Genomic DNA, 21,760 nt, shown 5'->3' on the forward strand with positions numbered 1-21,760 from the left:
AAGGGACGCTTTTATTAGATCAAAATCAATCGGTCGGCTCGTCCGGTCCGTTTGCCTTGGTGACTCTGAATAACTTTGGGCTGATCGCACGGTCCTCGTACCGGCGACGCATCTTTCAAATGTCTGCCTTATCAACTGTCGATGGTAGGCTCCAGGGGAGAGACTTGAACAAGGACCTCCCTGCTAACAGGCCAGGCCCACAGCAACCACGCTACGGTGGCACTCGCTAAAACCCATGGTGTGTTTGATGCTCATTTCTCGGCATGACTCTTAAACTCGACCAAGCCACGTGCAGATTTTGCAACATCGCTTCGTAAAGCCCATTTCAATTCGCCCGCGAAGCGATCTGATGGCTAACTGTAGCAGCTGATAAAATGACAATGGCGATCGATGTATTTTTTTTTTCAAACTACTTATCAGTATGACCAACGCTGTAATGCTCATATGCTCGGTTCACGTTGTTTACGACCACCCTGTATTTGTTCAATATTAATTCGTTAAAATGGAGGTCATAAATTTCAGTATCAATGTAGCTAATATATTCCGCAAGTTTTTCAGTCCGTCGAATACAAGATACACATTTATGAAAATACTACAATATACTACAAAATACTACAATATATCTGAAAAAGAAAACTAAATAATAAAATGTACTTTTTCACGCATACTCTAGTATTTTCATTAATTAGTATCTTGTGTTCAATAGACTGTACAACTTAACGTTTACAACAAGAGTTCAACATTACGAAAAGGATACAAGAAGAAAAAACCAGCACAATGGATATTTGCGTTCGTTGAACTTGTAATGTTGTAAAATGTTATGCAGTCTACAAATAAAGATCACCGCGGATCAACAGGTCAGTGTACCTACGAACAAATATACCATCGTATAAATTCTGTTACTGCAGTATTTGAAGTAGTATGAATGGAACTTGGAGGCTAGAAGTGAGATAAGCGTCAAGGAACTTTTTTTAGTACTTATTATGATTGGCCAACGGCCGTAGCCGTGTTGAAACACCGGATCCCGTGAGATCTCCGAAGTTAAGCAACATTGGGCGTGGTCAGGAGTTGGATGGGTTGCCACGCGCTGTTGGGGAATGGAGGAGCGGAAAGGAACTGGCCACCCTACCGCACGTAAACTCCGGCTCAGGAATACCTCTGCGGAGGTTCGGACCTGCCTTCGAACAGAATAACCCTTACCTTACCATTATGATTGTTTCCTTGGTTGAGCGGTCGGTGTAGCACCCTTTAATTCAGAGGATCCTGGGTTCGATTCCTGTTCGGGTCGGGGATTTTAGCCACGGCTGGTTAATTACCACAATGGGCGTCCGCGACCTATAATCGTCAAGTTTGTGTCATACCGTAAGAGGAACGCTATGTTCACGAACAAAAAGAAACTTAAGGGCACGAATAAAACCATCCGCGAGGACCTAACTCCAGCAAGACTCCGACTTCTTCAGGACGCTGTCGCAAAATTTACCGTCCAGAACGTATGGTCTAGAGATGGGATCATATACACTGACTGACAGAGCAAATGTAACACCAAGAAGGAGTGGTCAGAACTTTATGCCAATTGCAGGGTAGACTGACGTCACTGAGGTATGCTCATGATGTGAAATGCGCCGCTGTGTTGCGCACGTAGCGAACGATAAATGGGACACGGCGTTGGCGAATGGCCCACTTCGTACCGTGATTTCTCAGCCGACAGTCATTGTAGAACGTGTTGTCGTGTGCCACAGGACACGTGTATAGCTAAGAATGCCAGGCCGCCGTCAACGGAGGCATTTCCAGCAGACAGACGACTTTACGAGGAGTATGGTGATCGGGCTGAGAAGGGCAGGTTGGTCGCTTCGTCAAATCGCAGCCGATACCCATAGGGATGTGTCCACGGTGCAGCGCCTGTGGCGAAGATGGTTGGCGCAGGGACATGTGGCACGTGCGAGGGGTCCAGGCGCAGCCCGAGTGACGTCAGCAAGCGAGGGTCGGCGCATCCGCCGCCAAGCGGTGGCAGCCCCGCACGCCACGTCAACCGCCATTCTTCAGCATGTGCAAGACACCCTGGCTGTTCCAATATCGACCAGAACAATTTCCCGTCGATTGGTTGAAGGAGGCCTGCACTCCCGGCGTCCGCTCAGAAGACTACCATTGACTCCACAGCATAGACGTGCACGCCTGGCATGGTGCCGGGCTAGAGCGACTTGGATGAGGGAATGGCGGAACGTCGTGTTCTCCGATGAGTCACGCTTCTGTTCTGTCAGTGATAGTCACCGCAGACGAGTGTGGCGTCGGCGTGGAGAAAGGTCAAATCCGGCAGTAACTGTGGAGCGCCCTACCGCTAGACAACGCGGCATCATGGTTTGGGGCGCTATTGCGTATGATTCCACGTCACCTCTAGTGCGTATTCAAGGCACGTTAAATGCCCACCGCTACGTGCAGCATGTGCTGCGGCCGGTGGCACTCCCGTACCTTCAGGGGCTGCCCAATGCTCTGTTTCAGCAGGATAATGCCCGCCCACACACTGCTCGCATCTCCCAACAGGCTCTACGAGGTGTACAGATACTTCCGTGGCCAGCGTACTCTCCGGATCTCTCACCAATCGAACACGTGTGGGATCTCATTGGACGCCGTTTGCAAACTCTGCCCCAGCCTCGTACGGACGACCAACTGTGGCAAATGGTTGACAGAGAATGGAGAACCATCCCTCAGGACACCATCCGCACTCTTATTGACTCTGTACCTCGACGTGTTTCTGCGTGCATCGCCGCTCGCGGTGGTCCTACATCCTACTGAGTCGATGCCGTGCGCATTGTGTAACCTGCATATCGGTTTGAAATAAACATCAATTATTCTTCCGTGCCGACTCTGTTTTTTCCCCAACTTTCATCCCTTTCGAACCACTCCTCCTTGGTGTTGCATTTGCTCTGTCAGTCAGTGTACGTAAAACAAGGGAACGGTAAAATAGCCATAACTAATCGTTCAGATTTGAACAGTATTCGCTAGTCACGAGCAGACTCTGTGTAATATAAGGACCGCCATAGTTATTTTAGTTCACTTAAGTTAATTTTCCACATAATTGTAGTTTTGATTAGGTGATAATCTTATAGTTGTAGTAGGTACTTCTTACTATCAGTTGTCATCATTTAACTTTCAAGTTGGCAACATTTAGCAACCAGGAAACAAATGTCTCTAATTTCAGCCTCCTTTCACCACTGTCCCAGGCAGGTCATTACCCCGTCGTGCCAGCCCCCTCGCAGAATACCGCTAACCGTCTCAAAGACATTCTTGCGTCCTACCCTACTTCTCTACAAATAGCACATGTCAATACACAGAGCATTGTCCTACATTTCTCAGAATTCTCCGAAATATTTTCAACCTGTAATCTGCATGCTATAATGATTTCAGAGTCATGGCTGCGTCAATCTATACCTTCAGCGCTGGTTAAAATGAGTGGATACACTTTAATTAGGAACGACAGAGAGGGAAAGCCTGGAGGCGGAGTCGGAATATTTATACGCGATGATTTGAAATACAAGGTAATATTTAAATCGCCAAGTGAATACTCTCACAGAGCGGAGTTCTTGTTTGTAGAAATTGAAATTCGTGGTACGAAGTGTTTTCTCGGTGTAGTGTACCGCCCAACGAAGACTGGAAACTTCACAGATTTAGAAGAAGCGCTACAGGATTTAATATTCAGGTATGAACATATGATTTTAATGGGAGACTTCAACACTGACCTGAAAAATGAAACCACTGAGACTAGGCGACTAACATGCATGTTTGAATCAATTAATATGAAAATTCTGCCCTTGCAACCCACACACCATGTTGCAACCTCGCACACACTCCTCGACCTAATCATTGCAAACAATAATGACCGTATATTGATACATGGACAGATGCCTGTGCCAGGCCTTTCCCGCCATGACATGATTTACGCTGCATACTCTTTAAAATGTCCAAAATACAGGCCTAAGATAATCAAATACAGGGATTTCAAAAATTTGAACGACGAAGCTCTCATTGAGGACGCTCTGAGCACACCATGGCACACAATTCAGTATATAAAGGACATTGACGACGAAGTATCTCATTTTAACGAACTTCTCTTAACTTTATACGACAGACATGCCCCATTACGTACTGCTCGAGTAAAGCGACCCTCTAACCCGTGGCTCAATCAAGAAATTCGTGATAAAATGAAAGATAGGGACTCATCCTATAGCTACTATGTGAAACATCCAGCGCAGGAAAATTTTGAGAATTATAAAAAACTTCGAAATAAAACCACGCAGATGATAAGAAACGCTAAAATACGCTACTCGTACGAAATTTTAAATACACATGACTCTGCTGTTGCATGGAAGACTCTCCGAGATATGGGTCTAAGTAAAACGAAGACAAAGGACAGTAACTGTAATGTACCTTTGGATGATCTGAATGAGTATTTTAGCTCAAGAAACGTCCAGACGAACGGAAATACCAAGAGAGCCACTATTGACAGAATATTTTCAAAGGGAAAGCATGGTGGTGAAACATTCTACTTCTCTCACGTGACTCCAGGTGATGTAAAGAGCGCCCTTAATGACATAAAATCAAAGTCTACTGGACACGATGGAATAAACCTGTCCCTTTTAAGAAGAATTCTAGACATCATTCTTCCTGCAATAACCCATATTATTAACACCACTCTTATGACGGGAATCTTTCCTGGGAACTGGAAAAATGCCATCATCCGACCCTTGCAGAAAAACAGTACCCCCACAACCCTTGACGATTACCGCCCTATTAGTATTCTCCCTGTACTAGGAAAAGTACTGGAGAAACTAGTACACAAACAAATGACAGCCTATCTCTTACATCATAACTTACTCGACAGATATCAATCAGGGTTTAGATCGAACTACAGTACCAGCACAGCATTAGTAAAAGTAACTAACGACATTCAGCTAGCAATGGATGGACAAATGACAATTCTTATTCTTCTCGACCTTACAAAGGCATTTGATTGCGTAGATAAAGACATTTTACTAGCTAAATTAGAAATGAAATTTTCTAATAATGTATTATGCTGGGTACGTTCCTATCTCAGTGGACGTAAACAATGTGTGTCAGTGGGAGACAATGTGTCTAGGTGGCGAAATACTGAGATGGGGGTAGCACAGGGTGGGGTGTTATCACCACTTCTGTTCTCCCTATACATGAATGACCTATCAGAACAACTGACGAACTGTAAATATCACTTATACGCTGACGATATCCAATTGTTTATTCATACCAAGCCGAATGACATACAAGAAGCAACCATGAAATTAAACGAAGACTTATTTAACATTAACGAATGGACTAGCAGCCACTGCCTGAAAGTAAACCCATTAAAATCGCAAGCCATCATAATAGGATCTAGAAAAGCGCATGCCAAGTTAGAAAGCATCAACGTACCGGTTGTCAAGATCAATGAAACACCTATAGCACTGAAAGACTCCGTTGGAATAATTTTTGATAAGTATTTAAGTTGGTCAGAACACGTAACAAAAATTTGTCAACGTGTATTCGGTTCATTACACTCACTATACAAACAGAGATTTTCTACCTGTCAAAACCAGGAAACTGCTCATTCAAGGACTAATACTACCAATATTTGATTATGGTGATGTAGTCTATAATAACATAAGTTGTTCACTTGGTTCTAAACTTCAACGGGCGCATAATGCCTGCATTCGATTCATTCTAAATGTTCCGCTCCATTCCCACATCAGCCCATTCCTCCATCAGCTGTCCTGGTTAAGATTATGTGATAGACGTAAATACCATGCTGTTTCTCTCCTTCACAAAATACTGCGAACAGGTAAACCACATTATCTGAGAATAGATTTCAACTACCTCTCTCCCTCAGTCAGAACACCCTCAAGGTCATCAGTACAAACCCTGCTGTCCATCCCCACTCATCACAGTAGTACGTATAACAAGTCATTTGTACCGGGGACCATACGTTCCTGGAATTCTCTCCCGGCTGAAATTAGAGACATAAGCAACCTAAAGCTATTCAGAAGAATGTGCTGGAAATTTTACCTACACTCAGATTGATTTACTCTTAGAAGTACCCTTAAATTTTAGATTATTAAGTTAAATGAATAAAATGTCAAGGTTAGAAACATAGTTTATATTTTTCGAGATATAGCTTTAATAATAGTAAATATTATAAATTAATTTTAAAATGTTAAAATGATTTTTATGATGCTTTACATTTCATACAAATTACATTTCACATTAACTTTAAATTATAATTAACTTATTTTTTAAGTAGTTATAATGTTCAGTATATTATGTTTATGCAGGTGCATAATTATATGGTTTGGCATAATAGCAGGCTTCATAGCCTGAGCCCCGCCATGTACAGAAAGACATTAATAAATAAATAAATAAATAAATAAATAAATAAATAAATAAATAAATAAATAAATAAATGTGTTCAGCTTAAAGCACGCCTCTTTATACACACAACACATCACAGTACTCACCAACCCAGACACGCAATAGTGAATAAATCTCTCCAAATAGAGTTAGTGTCAGGTTATGGCATTCGGCCGTAAAACTGGACCATCCACATATCCACATGTAGTGCCGACTTCAATGAAGAAAATGTCAGGAAAATGTCTCCTGTAGGGACTCGAGACTCTTCGACGAGAGAGAGTAGCTATGTTTAATAACGTGCGTGACTAAGATGTTCGGGGGAAGGTACTCAGGATAGCTGACAAAATAGCTGTGGATTAAGGTGGTAGTGGTGGGGTGGGGAGTAGGGGGGGGGGGGGGGGGTGGCGGCGGTGGCGTTGGCGTTGGCAGCAGTGGTAGTTGTTCCTCCTTTCAATATAGGCCTACGTGTTCGGAGCATCGACCTCAAGAGCCCTATATACTGGATAATAAAATGAGTTAATGCGGTGTTTCTTGTACTGACTTGCATTTATAATCAACATTTTGGTTGGCCGTGATTACAAAGGATGCCTGCGTGATCTTGAAGGAAAAAAACAACATACAGCATTTCCTGGAGTTCAAGCAGGGAAATGCAAATCAATATATATAAATATAAAACAGGATAGTTGTAAGTGGCAAGGAAAACCTGTTATCCAGAATGCACGTGTTCCAGGAAATAGAGCCTGTTGCAGGAATGTTACACTTAAGTTCACTCATCACTAGCAAAAAGCTGCCTCTGTGGATCCGTGGTAGAGTGTCGGCCTCCGGATCCCAAGATAGCGGGTTCAAACCCGCCAGAGGTGGTCGGATTTTTTAAGGGCGGGAAAAAGTCCATTCGACACTCCATGTCGTACGATGTCGGCATGTAAAAGATCTCTGGTGACACATTTGGTGTTTACCCGACAAAATTAATTAAATCTCAGCCACAGACGCCCAAGAGAGGTCCGGTTTACTGTCTGCCATCTAGTGGGCTTAGAGTAAAACGGAACGTCGAAATTGACGAGCAGACAGCCAGATGGCGTCAAATCGAAATGTCTGCACACGGTAGCTGAGGCCATACGATTATTATTATTATTATTATTATTATTATTATTATTATTATTATTATTATTATTTATCACTAGCAAAGGAAACTGTCACAATGCAATTAGGAAAAGAATTAGCATAGCTAAGAATACTACGACAAAAATATCCCATTTGATTATTAAATCTAAAGCATTCTCAATATTCCCCTACGGGACGGAAACTTTATCTCTTAATGGTGCAAATTTAAATAAAATTGACTCATTTGAAATGTGGTGTAGGAGATGAATGCTCCACATACCTTGAGCAGCATTCCGCACAAAGAATTTCTGTTCTGGAGGAGTTTAACATAAAAACCAGGCTACCCAGGCTGTCGGTAATAATACGTAAAGTCAGCGGTTGCAGAGTGGGCTTCAGCTGGTACGACGGTTCTGCAATCCGACCGACAAACCGAGCAAAGAAGGGGTGGCCGCGACCCTGCCGTGGCTCTAAATATCTGCGCTCGGGAGACGGAGAGGGTCTGGTCCCCACCGTCGGCTGTCCTGCGAATGGTTTTCCGTGGTTTTCCATTCTCCTGCACTAAGGAGAATGCCGGAACAGTTCCTAGTAAAGGCCACGGCCGCCAACCCTCTCACCTTCTCCGCACATCTCCTTCAGCGTAGCAAATCTCTCTGACCTGAAAGATGGCGTTACCGTCTAGGAGGCCCACCGTCCCCTTCAGGGACGCAATGAAAACATTTTAGTAGTAGTAGTAGTAGTAGTAGGAGGAGGAGGAGGAGGAGGAGGAGGAGGAGGACCTAGAGAAACTCAAAATAACGTGAAATGTCGCTGGCAAGAGAGTGAGGATATACTCCTGCACGTTGGTTGAACACCATAATCGGGATATCTTTCGCGAAGGCTTTGCGTCTGACTCCGCACTGGAATCGACGGCGATATGTTTAAAGCAATCTCCAATATCATCAGTATTGAGAAAATGATTAGAGAAGAGGCGAAGAGCAGAAAATTATTTCAAGAATAGACGACAATAGAAATCCAAAGAAACTGTCTTTCCAGTTTGTGGTTACCACATTAGCCACATTTGATGGGCGGACACATCTAATTTGTTACTCAACTTCGACTCCGAGACCTCCCACAAGATAATCGTTTTAGTCTGAAAGGTAAAGCAGGAAAGAGGCATATGGTTTACGGTGGCTGAACGTACAATAAAGAAAAGGGCATACAATACCGCTTTGAAAAATGACTGTCAGGGTTCTCACAAGTATCTGGACACATTAACCATCAACTATCGTAGCCCATTTTGAGGTTTTTCGGCTGGGAGGAGCGGGTTGGCGATCACGAGTCTCTAACCGAGTACAGCATTGCTTCAACTTGTGCTAGGCTCCTCAGTTTCATCTTTCCTATCCGACCTCCTTTGGTGCACTCTTGATCTCTTCACATTCGATGGCATTAGATTTTCGAGGCCTACAGAGATCCATTTTTACGCCCTTCGTCTTCCTTTGCTGGTACTTCCATTCTACGAAGGCTAATTTTCCTCTGATTAGTAACAGAATAGTTGCCCATTTGTACTTCCTCTTATAACAAAACCATTCCATAACTAAATACCCGTATCATGCATTTTTCCTTTTAACACACTGTTAGTAGTTTGAAGACGATGGAATTTTGGGACATTTTAATTTCCAGCTTCTGGGACGTCTACAATCTGCAGGGAAAGAAATCCGACTCCCCCGTATCTCTTAAACTCTAAATCAATTGAAAGGATTTTAAATAAAATATCTTTAAAATGGATATTAGGCTCTTTATATTACAATTTAAGCGTGTGATGCCTTATTTTGAGTTTGAAGGAGAAGAATACCTGTGCCACCACTCCCTCCCCTAATAAATTTGCCTTTTCAGTCCGTTTTTGCACTCCGGAGACCCCAATGCCCCCTCCTCAGCTGTCGTAAATTGGAGAGATCCAACTGTCCTTTATGGCCACTGCGAGATAACTCTCAATGAGTACAACTGAGTAACGGTTGAATTGCTTTGTCTTTTATTTACTCAAACACTGTCGAACTCTATTTAATACATAGTACATCGATTCTTTGTAGCCCACTGCAGGGAGTGGACTTATTGTGGAATGAGAGTGGTTATTTATGTCCGCTCTCTGGGGAGCGGAATACGCAAGGGCGATCCATCATGCCATATCGTAATCCATAGGCACATCCTTGCAGCACATCATTCGTGGTAGATTATCCTCGATAATATCCAGAACGTGCCATCATCTTGCAAAGGTCAAACATGAGGAATGCAGCTTGTAAGACTGTAGAGGATATTATTATTACTATTATTATTATTTATTTATTTATTTATTTATTTATTTTTGCAGAAGGCTGGCAATAATCCTAGATTTATTATTCCTATTTTGGGTTCCCGCATCGTCGATGTTTAACTACTGTCGTAGGTTCCACGTCAGGATAATCTTCCATCATGTCGCTCTTCTTTCTTGCATTCTGTGATCAGTTATATGTTGTATGTTTCATAGGCTTCGTAGATTGGTAACGCAGCCGGAAACAGGAACTTGTGTTCACTTTCCGATTGTTTCCATTGTCTGGCTATCAGTTCCAATGTACATCAGCTCAGCAACATGCAAGTGTTCACGTGAGTTTTAAATAAATTCACTCTAAGTTAAATCAATGCAAACATAGTTAAAAATGAGTAAAATAAGAAAGGCTGAAGAAGTAGAAATTGTCAAATTCACTAGTGATCCTGTAAAACACAAAACTAGTACCGAAAACACACATGGTGAAGAGGATCACAAAACCAAGACCGAAGATTCACGGGGTCAAAAGGAAATAGATTCTGATAATGACTGGTCAGACCGTTAGACACTTTCGAAAAGAAAAAAAAGAAAGCTTCTGCGAGAGAAAGAAGTAGATGCTCTAATAGTCACCTTCATGGTGAGTACTGGAAAACAGCACTGCATACATACATACATACATACATACATACATACATTACAGCCTGTATGCCTTTCGGCATTCAACCTGGAAGCGTCGTGAATTAACTACAGTACGTGCCTACACAAACTTTCATGTGCAACTACCTCCATGGCCTCGTTTAGTTCTAAACCGCTTATCTTAAATCCATTACAACCTGAGTCTAACCATCATCGTCTCAGTCTCCTGTTTCTCCTAGGTAGCCTATCTTCCTCCATTTGCCTCACATCACCCCACCCCCGAAGACGGTTTATACGCAAAACTTCATTAATTTTGAGCTCGGTCCTAACTTACCCGTTATCTTCTCATTCCAAGTACCCTCCTGGCATTGTTTCCACATGTGTGGACCAATAATCATTCTAGTTACCTCCATAACTTTTAAAATAGAACTTTTTCCGTCTTTTGAAAAGAGGTTCATTTGTATCGTTCCATGAAATAAAAACAAAAAAGAAATGAATATGTAGATAACACACTTTATCAGTCTTCCAAGACAGTTGTCAAAATCCCGATCTTTTTAAATTTTATGTTTATTTATTTTTTGCTAGTTGCTTTACGTCGTACCGATTATTTATAAAGTGATAACTTAGTTGACGGGGTATTAATACAGGGGCACAAAGCCCTAAAATGAATAAAGAACAAGCTGGCTACGCGGTTCGAGTTGTAGCTGTAAGCTTGCATTCTGGAGATTGTGAGTTCGAACCCCACCGTCGGCAGCCCAGAAGTTAGTTTTTCGTGGTTACCCATGTTACTATCAGCAAATACAGTAGAGACAATACGCGACACTTACGGATTTAGCCTTGCTAAAATGGGAGACAATTCGACGGTGGCGCTCCTAGCGACTTGACCTGAAAAAATCGCGCTAAATTCAAATATCAATGGAAATGCATATACGGTAATGGATAAATAAATTACGTCTAGAAAGTAAGTGTTATTGAGATATTAACTTCGAAGTTGCTAAAGCAATTTTGGATAAATGAAGAATAATAAATAAATAAATGAAGACTGAAATTAGACATATAAACAAGATGTTAAATGGACGGCTGTGAAATGGCTTGATCTTTCATTTATGCATTCCTGCCTGAACTCTTACGGTTGGATTTGTCTTTTTCTCATTTAGAAGACACTTGTCAATAAAAATTTCGGCTCATTCCTTACACATATGATGCAATGAATTAACATTTAATAGCTGGACAGTTTTCCTCTTAACATGAAGCCTACTAACAGAAAAAAAATCTATAAAATCCCAGCTTTAATCTGAGAAGTGGGATAAAAGAAAGAAAAGTATGAAAATGTTGTCGATAGTGATGCTTTGAGGAATATTTACGTACAATTAGAGTAAAAATGTAACATACCCTTGGCTGTATAGTCGAGGATTTTTAAAGTCGCTGGCCTAGAAATGATCTGAACTGATCTTATTATTCTTATATAAGCGTGACGTCCCTTCTTTCTTGTACACCTTATCCAAATCACTTCTGTGACATTTCAAAACCCACAGATCACACCTACAACAACACATCGGTATTGAAGGTTAACTGCTGCACTATACAATAAAATATGCGTATTACATTTTAAGCCAGTTAAAATATGGGTCGAGCAGGATAAGATTATGAAGTACTATAAAGATCTCTGTCACTGGAAGAGTATATATGCAAACACAATATTACTTACATTTTCTTGTCACGAGAGAACCTGAAGAACGACCGCGCATTCTTCTCTACTTCATAGTTACTGCAGTCAAACACAGCACATACCTTTCCCCTCATGTTGAGAGGAGATATCAAGGAATGATACACGCTACTATTTAATTATGTCATCTCACTGAAAACACATAAATAACACCAAAAACTTCACACAAAATACATGTGCTCTTATGACAGAATCAGTAGTTTTCAGGTCTACTCGCTAGAGAGAGCTCCAATAGCTGTCCCTCGATATCTCGCTCAGTGTCGCGTATTGTCTCTACTGTATTTGCTATCAGGCAGGCAAATGACGGAACTGAGTCTAAATTAAAGTCGCGATCGCTACCTTTCCAGTATCAGCCTTTCACCATTCCACCATCACCAAAAAGCGGCATGTGTTACAGCGACGCTGAACTACTAGCAAAAAGAAATTCATAAAGAAGGGCATCGGGAGAACAATGAAGAGATTCATGAAAGACGGAAAAATCTCCGTGCGCGTCCCATTTTCTATCGTTAGGTTCAGGACGCTCCTCGCCAAGAAGGAAGAGTGGCTGAAGAATTGCCGACCCCACCTCCACAACGCCGAGATCTTCCTTGCATCACTGTCTTGCCCGGATTTTTTTTTTTGTTTTGTTTTGCTACTGGCTTTACGTCGCACCGACATAGATAGGTGTTATGGCGACGATGGGACAGGAAAGAGCTAGGACTGGGAAGGACGCGGCAGTGGCCTTAATTAAGGTACAGCCCCAGCATTTGCCTGGTGTGAAAATGGGGAAACCACGAAAAACCATCTTCAGGGCTGCCGACAGTGGGGTTCGAACCTACTATCTCCCGAATACTAGATACTGGCCGCACTTAAGCGACTGCAGCTATCGAGCTCGGTAAGCCCGGATTTTGACCAGCCTCCAAGCAGTCTTGACGACCATCAACAGAATAAGCTCTAGTCAAGGCAGATGTGGTGATACGCTCCGAAAGTGAGGAAAAATGCTGTCACCAGGGTGCGACTGTGTGGAAGAAAGGCGGATGGTCTACCATACAGTCAGCGGGTGCCCCAAGCGCGCGTACGAAGGAGTGTTCGCCGATTTTTTGTACTTAATAAATAAAGCAATACTTGAAGTACAAAACTTCTTGTTTGTATGTGCTATATGTGATAAAGCAAGATTCGACCTACAGACGTTGGGAACGAACGAAGGAAGACAAGATCCTGGCACCGTATTGTGACAGCCGCACACGCCTTAAGCTGGAAAGCCCCCGAAGAGCTGGTAATCAATCCGGAAACTGTTCTTAGATTGGTTCTTAGGAGATTGCGGGTGTTAACTGATAAGAATCAAGTCTCATCAGGGTTATCTCTATAAAACGTTTTTGTGAAATTGGTACCCTGCGTTACAAGGCACTCGTACACAATATACGTGTCTTTGAACTATTAGAAAATAGTGTTCTACTTAAATGAAGATAGCATGAAGTCGTTAACCCACTGATGATAATGCAGAGGCAAAGCACAAGGTCTGTAGCTTTCACCGTTTAAAACGTTGTAACCTCCACTGGCAATACATCAGCCTATACTCGTCACCTCATTCCCTGTAACCACATGATCAAGTTCAGTTACTATGACACTCTGTTAGGGGATGAGACTCAAATTTATTACAGCAGTTCCGACAGGTTCTCACTTTAAATTATTTCTTCCAGGCTCCTTCCACGCGTTGAAGTTTCGGTTAAACTTTACGTAACATCTAATGAACGTGATATCTATTGAGCAAATCAACATTGTACTATAACAATACATATTTAATTTATTTTTAAATTTGCTTTACGTCGCACCGACACAGATAGGTCTCATGACGACGATGGGATAGGAAAGGGCTAGGAGTGAAAAGAAAGCGGTCGTGACCTTACGGTACAGCCCCAACATTTGCCTGCTGTGAAAAAGAGAAACCAAGGAAAACCATTTTAAGGGCTGGCGACAGTGGGGTTCGAAACCACTAACTCCTGCGAGACTAAATTCCGGTGCCTCGCCGTCTCCGAAAACCGTAAAAATAGTTAATGGGACGTAACAACCAATAATATCCGTCCACTACCTCTCTGATTCCAATACTAACCCATAGCATACCAACAAAATTTGAAATACCACGCCGTGTGCGGAAGATCGTCAACAGAATATGCATGAATCAGGGGGTAAGCTTTGTTGAAATGGAAATCAGACCCCCGATCCATGGTAAATCAGAACATCAGACATAACGTTCAAGAGTGCAACATAACACCATATCGAGGCGACTTCTATGTTACTTATAATGGAGTTTAGAACATAAGATGTAAAATAAATGAATAAATACTTATCCATAAAAGAGTTCGCTGAGAACCAAGAGCGATACACTAATTAATATTATACTTCCTGCACATACTGAAGGAGTTCGGCTTGACCGAAGGTTTGTTGTTGTGAAATAAAGAGAATGAACTGACTATGCCCTGTATCCACTAGATCTTTTCATAGTAATATTAACGCCTCCGTTCAGACTGTTATGGCTTTCAGCGTTGTCTGCAAGCCTCTAAATTTACTACGAGCCTCCACATTCCTCTATTTGTAAGTAGCTCTGTGGCCTCGTTTAGTTCTGTAACTCGTATCATTAAATCATTAGAAACTAAGTAGTCCATTATTCTCCTGAGTAACATATCCTCCTCCAGTCGACTAACTCGACATCACCAAAGACGGTTTATGCGTACAGCTTTATCAATAGAGTTAATTAATAACTTAGCCTAATCTCCTCATTTCGAGTGCCCTCCTGCCATTGTTCCCACCTGTTTGTACCAGCGATCATTCTCTCTACTTTCATGTCTGTCACTTCTAACTTATGAAGAAAATATCCGAGTCCGCCCAGCTTTCACTCACGGAAAGTTGGTCTGAAAACAGACCTGTGTAAAGACAGTTTCGTCCGGAATCAGACTTCCTTCTTACAGAATCTATACTACCATCCTGATCAAATACACATCCTAAATAGGCCTACTTGAGATGATCTACCTTCTCCAGTTTTGTATTCCCAACCTGACATTAAATTATCGTAAGTTTAATTACTAGAACATTAAAAGAACAGACTTATTGTATATATTTTAAAGCGACAAAGGGCATCTACACAGTAATATGCATGCAAACAAGTAATCTCTTTCCCTAGTAGCAAAACAAAATGTAAATTATAATGAAATATTGATCCTGGTGACACGAAACCGAACTACCGAAATAGAAATTTCGTTTTGGAAGTAATGATCGTATCGTATTTGTACAAAACAAAACTATTTACACTGGAAAGTGGCATGTGGATTGTAATGAATAATGTGGTTAGAACAGGGGGGGAAATATGGTTAACATGAAAAAGTTCCGGTAACCTCCATAACACATACTGATCGGATGTTCCAATATTTCCGGCTTGCTAGAGGGTTTCAGACAACAAAGCCACATTACACTAGACAAATTTTCTAACTACTAACCGACTCTATAATGAAATATACAGCAGCGCTCAAAAGTGTTATTACCAAAAACATGTTTCTTGTTTGTAGCTTTCTTTTTGCTCTAGAAGAGAGAGCAGAACAAAAACTAGCTAAGTACAGTGTACAGGAGTGCAAGTAACTATGTACTGTACACCACAGCACATCAGTGTCAATAATTAATGTTATTTGTTTTACGTCCCACTAACTACTTTTAAGGTCTTCGAAGACGCCGAGGTGCCGGAATTTAGTCCCGCAGGAGTTCTTTAACGTGCCAGTAAATCTACCGACACGGGGCTGTCGTATTTGAGCAGCTTCAAATACCACTGGACTGAGCCAGGATCGAACCTGCCAAGTTGGGGTTAAAAGGCCAGCGCCTTAACCGTCTGAGCCACTCAGCCCGGCACACAGCAGTGTCAACAAATCAAGGTAAGTGCATTCTAAATGGGGAAACAACATATCCACGGTGCTTCATAAGTCTTCTGACCAAGTCACTTAGACATTTCTGAAATGAAAGTAGGGCAAATAAACTACTTCGCATGACAGGAAAATCTGAAATGTGTAACTGATCTGCACATTGGTCATAATAACAGACTAAAGGAATATCTATAGGCCTAAAGGCCTGCAAGATTGGAATCGCTGTGAATTCGTCTTGCGCTAATGTCATTAAGTAGACGTAATAACTAAGCACACACTTCATGAATGTAAATCCTTAGCCATACTATGAGTTAACACACTAGGGAGTAACTTCACTGATTTAAGAGAACTCTCTATCTAACCCCTTAAAAGACTCCCAGCATTTGTCAATACTTAAATGTGGAGGCATAAAGGGAGACTGAAGTGGGATAAGCACAACAGATCTCATTGTTCGCAGTGGAAGGCCATGTAGTGACCTCCCCTTTGTAACCTAAACTCTATATTTCCTTCACAGTTGTGAGGTATTAACATTTTTGACAATGATCTACGATTCTTAACGAATTATTGTGCCACCACCTGAGCATAAGGCGAACTCTGCAAACGTTAAGGTGGTGCTCTCAGGTGGGGTAGAGGAACTCTCAGGCAGTGGTTGTTCAGATAACAGGACTATCTAGAAAACTGTTTGTGAGACACAAAACGTACAGAGACCGACGTCATGTGCACAACAAATCGCCACAACGTCGACTTAGAAATAACAACACAGCAAGTAGAAAGTAACCGGTAGCAGATACAAGTAAGTACGTCAAAATACTGCATTTTGCAGGAGACGTCCAGGTGTCTACAGTAAAATGTCGACTGAATGAGTATGTTTGGTAGATTACTGCCCTTCTTATGAAGGGTAAATCGAAAGAAGAGACTTGCATTCAAAAAACACCGTAAACGACCAAGGGTGCTAATAGAGCGATGAAAGCAAATGCTATATCCTCTGATCGGGATCCAATGTGCTCCAAGTAACTAGGTTTCTTTTAATGAGTAGACTGGGTACCATGAGAAGTCCTGCCTATAGGGACATTTCAGACAATGCTCGAAAATGCATACCCAGAAATTGAACTTTCAAACACCTTAATAACCTCAAACATCGTTCCAAATATATGCTAAAATACTAAAAGAAGAAGACAAATGTTATGTAGAGACCAAATCCGGACTTCTGCCCGATACAATATGTGGGTGATGCTGGACGAACGTGCTAGAAGAAACATTATAACACGAACTCTTCATAAGTTTTTGACATGAACCATGGAAAAGTTATAAGAATGAAACATTCTTATCGAATCCATGCCTGCGAGTAGTTCAGTCGTGATAAGAGCGAGCTGGTACACAACAAGATATAAGTTGCTGAACAAAGAAATATTTTTAGTTCGTATTTCTCGGTACAACAAAGATTAAAGTTCTTTTGATGAAATGTTACGAGAAAATGATTAGTGAAGAAAACATTCAGCAGGTTCAGGATACAGAAAGAGAATAATGACATTCATGGATGCTGTAGCAGAAACAGCAAGGGAAATGCCTAAGGACAACTCGCGTAAAGATGGAAGAAAGCGAACATTCTGGTGGAATGATGAAGTGAGGACAACTTGTAAACGTAAAAGGAAGGCGTAGCAAAAATGCCTCCAAGCAAGGACCGATGAAGACACGGAATTTTACGCAGATGAAGGAAACATAGCGAAATAAATAACTACTAAATTCAAGAAGAAGTCAAGGAAAGATTTCGATAACTTGGAAAGGCTTTGTCAAGCGTCACGGAAGCCTTTCTGGGCAGCAAAAAGGGATTCTTGAAATGAAGGAAAAAAGTAAATGAATAGTGTTTTGGGTAAATCAGGCGAACACTGCGGTAGATCTCAGAGAATCAATGCAAAGGTGGAAGGAATATTTTGAAAAATCTCCCCTACGTAAAAAGGAATCTTTCTGCAGACGTCGCAAACAACCAGGTTCATGGGGAGGAGGACAATGATGTTGGTGAATTTACGCTCGAGGAAGTGGAAAAGAAGGTAAACTCCATTATCACAAAGCAGCAGGAATAGATGCAATTATAAAATGGTAAAATATAGTGGGGAAAGTAGGGATGAAATGGCTTCACAGATTAATAAGACTAGCATGGAATGTTAGTAAGGCACCTTCTGATTGGACGAAAGCAGTAACTGCACCTATCTGTAAGCAGGGAAACGAGTAGGACTGCAACAACTCTCGAGGTATTACATTGATCAATATACCAGTTAAGATGTTCACTGGCATTTTGGAAGGGAGGGTGCCATCAATGGTCGAGAGTAAGCTGGATGAAAACCAGGGTAGTTTCAGACCACAGAGGGGTTGTCAGGTTCAGATTTTCAGTGTGCGCCAGGAAACTGCAAAATGCTACGAGAGGAATAGACAGTTATGTTTATATTTAGTAGATAAGGCATGTGGCAGAGTACCGAGGTAAATGGTTTTAGCAGACTGAGAGATTACATGATTAACGGTAAATGATTAAAAGCAATCGAAGGCATTTATGTTGACAATTGGGCTGTAGTGAGAACTGATGGTTCTTGGTTCGAACTTAGACAAGGCTATAATCTTTCACCTTTGCTGTGCATAGTTAACATGGATCATCTAATGAAAGGTACAAAGTGGCAGGGGGGGATTCAGTTAGATAGAAATGTAGTAAACAATTTGACTTAGATCGACTACTTGGTCTTAATGGCAGATTGTGCTGAAAGCCTGTAATTTAATATATTGGAACTTGAAAATAAGCGCAATGAATACAATATGATAATTAGCCTTTCCAAGACTAGAGATGCCTGCAGAGAAGAGAGCTAAGAGAACTGAATGTCAGGTTGGGAACACAAAACTGGAACAGATAGATAATTTCAAGTATTTAGAATGTGTTGGGATTGAATCAAGGTGCAGCAAAGTGATCACTTTTCCGACCTCTCCGAAGACCGCGAAAGTAATTAGTGGGACGTAAAATAATAATAATAATTATTATAATCATCTCTACCGACCACCACAGAAACACGAAATAGAGAATATATATCCCGGCAAGGAACCCGGTGGTAAAATTGGACTTAATCCACATCTAGTATCGACACCAAGAAATTTGAAAAAAATCAAGAATAAGAATAAGAATTGTAAATATTACGGGACGCTGGGATATTAGAATTGTGTTCCGCGTGAGTTCTTTAAGTGCTGGAAGTCAACGACATAGAGATGTCTCATTTCAACACCTGAAGTGCCACTGACTGGGCAGCGATCGTGCCTTGGGAACAGAAGGTCAACGACTAACCGCTTGTGAATCGCAACGAAGAGAGAAGCTAAGTAAGGAATGAACACTGTGAATGAAGCTATGCGTTTGACACCATTTCGGTGCCGGGGTCATGTGAAAAGAATGAAGGAAAGTGCCTACGTATACAACCTAGGAGAATACCGAACCTTGCCATGTAGTGTAAGAGAAGCAGGCGACGAAGGTCAGTTTGAAGATTCAATCAGTTTAAGGTAAGAGGCGCAGAAAGAGAAATGGCCAGATTTAACTACGAACAGAGGTTTATGGGAACGCTTAGTAGCCTACATTCTCAGGTAGCATGCAGATCGAACATCGAAAGGAACAACAGTCCATAGCAAAACATATGTATTTATTTTTACCAAAAATATTTTTGTTATAATAATAATAATAATAATAATAATAATAATAATAATGATACTGATGATAATTATTATTATTTATATCCCCTAACTACTTCTACGGTTTTAAGGAGAGGCTAAGGTACCACACGAGTTCTTTCACTTGCTCATAAATCTACAGACACAAGATTGGCGTATTTTGAGCACTTTCAAATACCACGGGACTGAGCCGGGATAGAATCCGCCAAACTTGGCTCTACCGTCTGAGCCACCCGGCAAAAAATTCATCTGTGGGTACTATTTCATTTTAGCTTCCAAGCGATGATATCACCCATTGAAAACTAATTATGAATACAGTAGCCACATAGCACTGTTGTATTTTTTAATGAATGGTTACCCAAATCCTTGCCGCCTGGAAGTGCCAAACTCAGCGTCAAAGCACCCGTTTACTTCTAATTAGGATCGACAAGTGTTCTAACAACTATATTCGGCTCCATTGAAAATGGTCACCGCAATGACGGATGACAAGATTCTGAAACCACAATTAGCCTACTACCCGCAAAATGCGTTTCCATGTCACTGTTCAATAAGTCAGCTTAACAAGGTTCTCATTAGTTTCCTTCAGTGAATGGAAGTTGCGTAACAGAACCCAATTATTATTGAAGTGTACGATGAATTGAATTAATCCCAAATCGCTTCCGACCATGACAAGGTTCTTAATGAGGAAATCAAGTTACTACAACTGCACCGTGAGATAACGATAACTTGATTTCTTCTTAATTCATTTCAAGAGTATTATTGTAGTGCAGGAACAATCATCAAGAAGTCAACCCATGTCACTATGGGGTCAGCAGTTTTGTAATTAACTGGATTATGCATAGGCTCGTCGGGGATTAAAATAAGGCACTTTCTCCGCATTATCGTAGAATGTCTGAAATGAAGGAAAATCAATCAGGAAAACATTCTACGCGCAGGCCGTGAAATCTGCGAACGGTGAAACCTGGACGTTCTATCGTATTCTATCTGAATTTCACTACTCAGAAACGAAAGCGAAATGAGTGTTATGTAAGTTATTTTGTATCTCCTTTTCGATGAACAATGCGGACAGGTATAATAACTTATATTGAGGTAGCCGAATCCACCTGGACATTTGTGTGATAAATAAATAAATAAATAAATAAATAAATAAATAAATAAATAAACAAAATCCGACATATTTGACTTAACAGACTGCCTTAACTCGGGTAAACCCCAACACCAAATTGTTCAGATCTACGAGAGGAATACGAAACTGCCAATGGTTCCTTTTCCATAGTAATGTAGACACACTTTTCTCAGAAACGACTAAACCTATAATGTTTGTTGTGGTTATCCGCAGCGATTTTATCTACATGGGAGGTGAATTATATTTTGATAATAATTAATATTCTGATAAAATATTAAATGCGAGGAGCATACAATACCGTGCGCTTATCTTACCAACAATCAAAATAGTTTCAAGAAATTTCTCAATACCTCATTAGGTATATACTAAAATAACTAGAGCAGAGCAAGCCAACGGCCATACCATGTTGAATACACCGGTTCTCGTCCGATCACCGCAGTTAAGCAACATTGGCCGTGGTCAGTACTTGGATGGGTGACCGCTTGGGAACACCACGTGCCGTTGGCTCAATTCCCTTTTTACCTTGCCAACTAGCACTAGCATACTTGACTTTTTAACAGCTCAGAGAAGAGGGGTTTTCAGCTCTGACATGGCGGACTTGCTCCGCCATAGACAGATAGATTTTGCCCCGCTAGCGCTACGCCGTGAAGCTGAACCAACGTCGCTGAAACTGATGAGTAGAGTGGCCGAAGTGCGCCACGGCACTCCCAACTACTGGATATAAAAAAAAAAAAAAAAAAAAGAAAGCAGAGCAAGCACGTCAAAGAGAGTTACGAGCAGATTCCGCCTAAGAAGTTTTCTTACGCTCAAACCACATCATCAAACGACATGCTAATACAATACGGTATTACACTACGGTGGGAAATAAACAGAAGCTTTCAAGTTGTTACTATGAAAAGCAAAGA

At 41.4% G+C, this 21,760-nt stretch overlaps 1 protein-coding gene and 1 non-coding gene across 5 annotated transcripts in view; one reads left to right on the top strand and one right to left on the bottom strand.

Moving 5' to 3' along the window:
* dlg1 (discs large 1) overlaps positions 1-21,760 on the bottom strand; it is a 961,276-nt gene that overhangs the window by 165,080 nt on the left and 774,436 nt on the right. The window lies entirely within an intron of this gene.
* Positions 21,244-21,362, top strand: LOC137497210 (5S ribosomal RNA). The gene has a single exon (XR_011017731.1). It is a non-coding gene; the product is annotated as a 5S ribosomal RNA (ribosomal RNA).

This window comes from Anabrus simplex, chromosome 1, assembly GCF_040414725.1.
Source record: "Anabrus simplex isolate iqAnaSimp1 chromosome 1, ASM4041472v1, whole genome shotgun sequence".
NCBI classification, from domain to species: domain Eukaryota; kingdom Metazoa; phylum Arthropoda; class Insecta; order Orthoptera; family Tettigoniidae; genus Anabrus; species Anabrus simplex.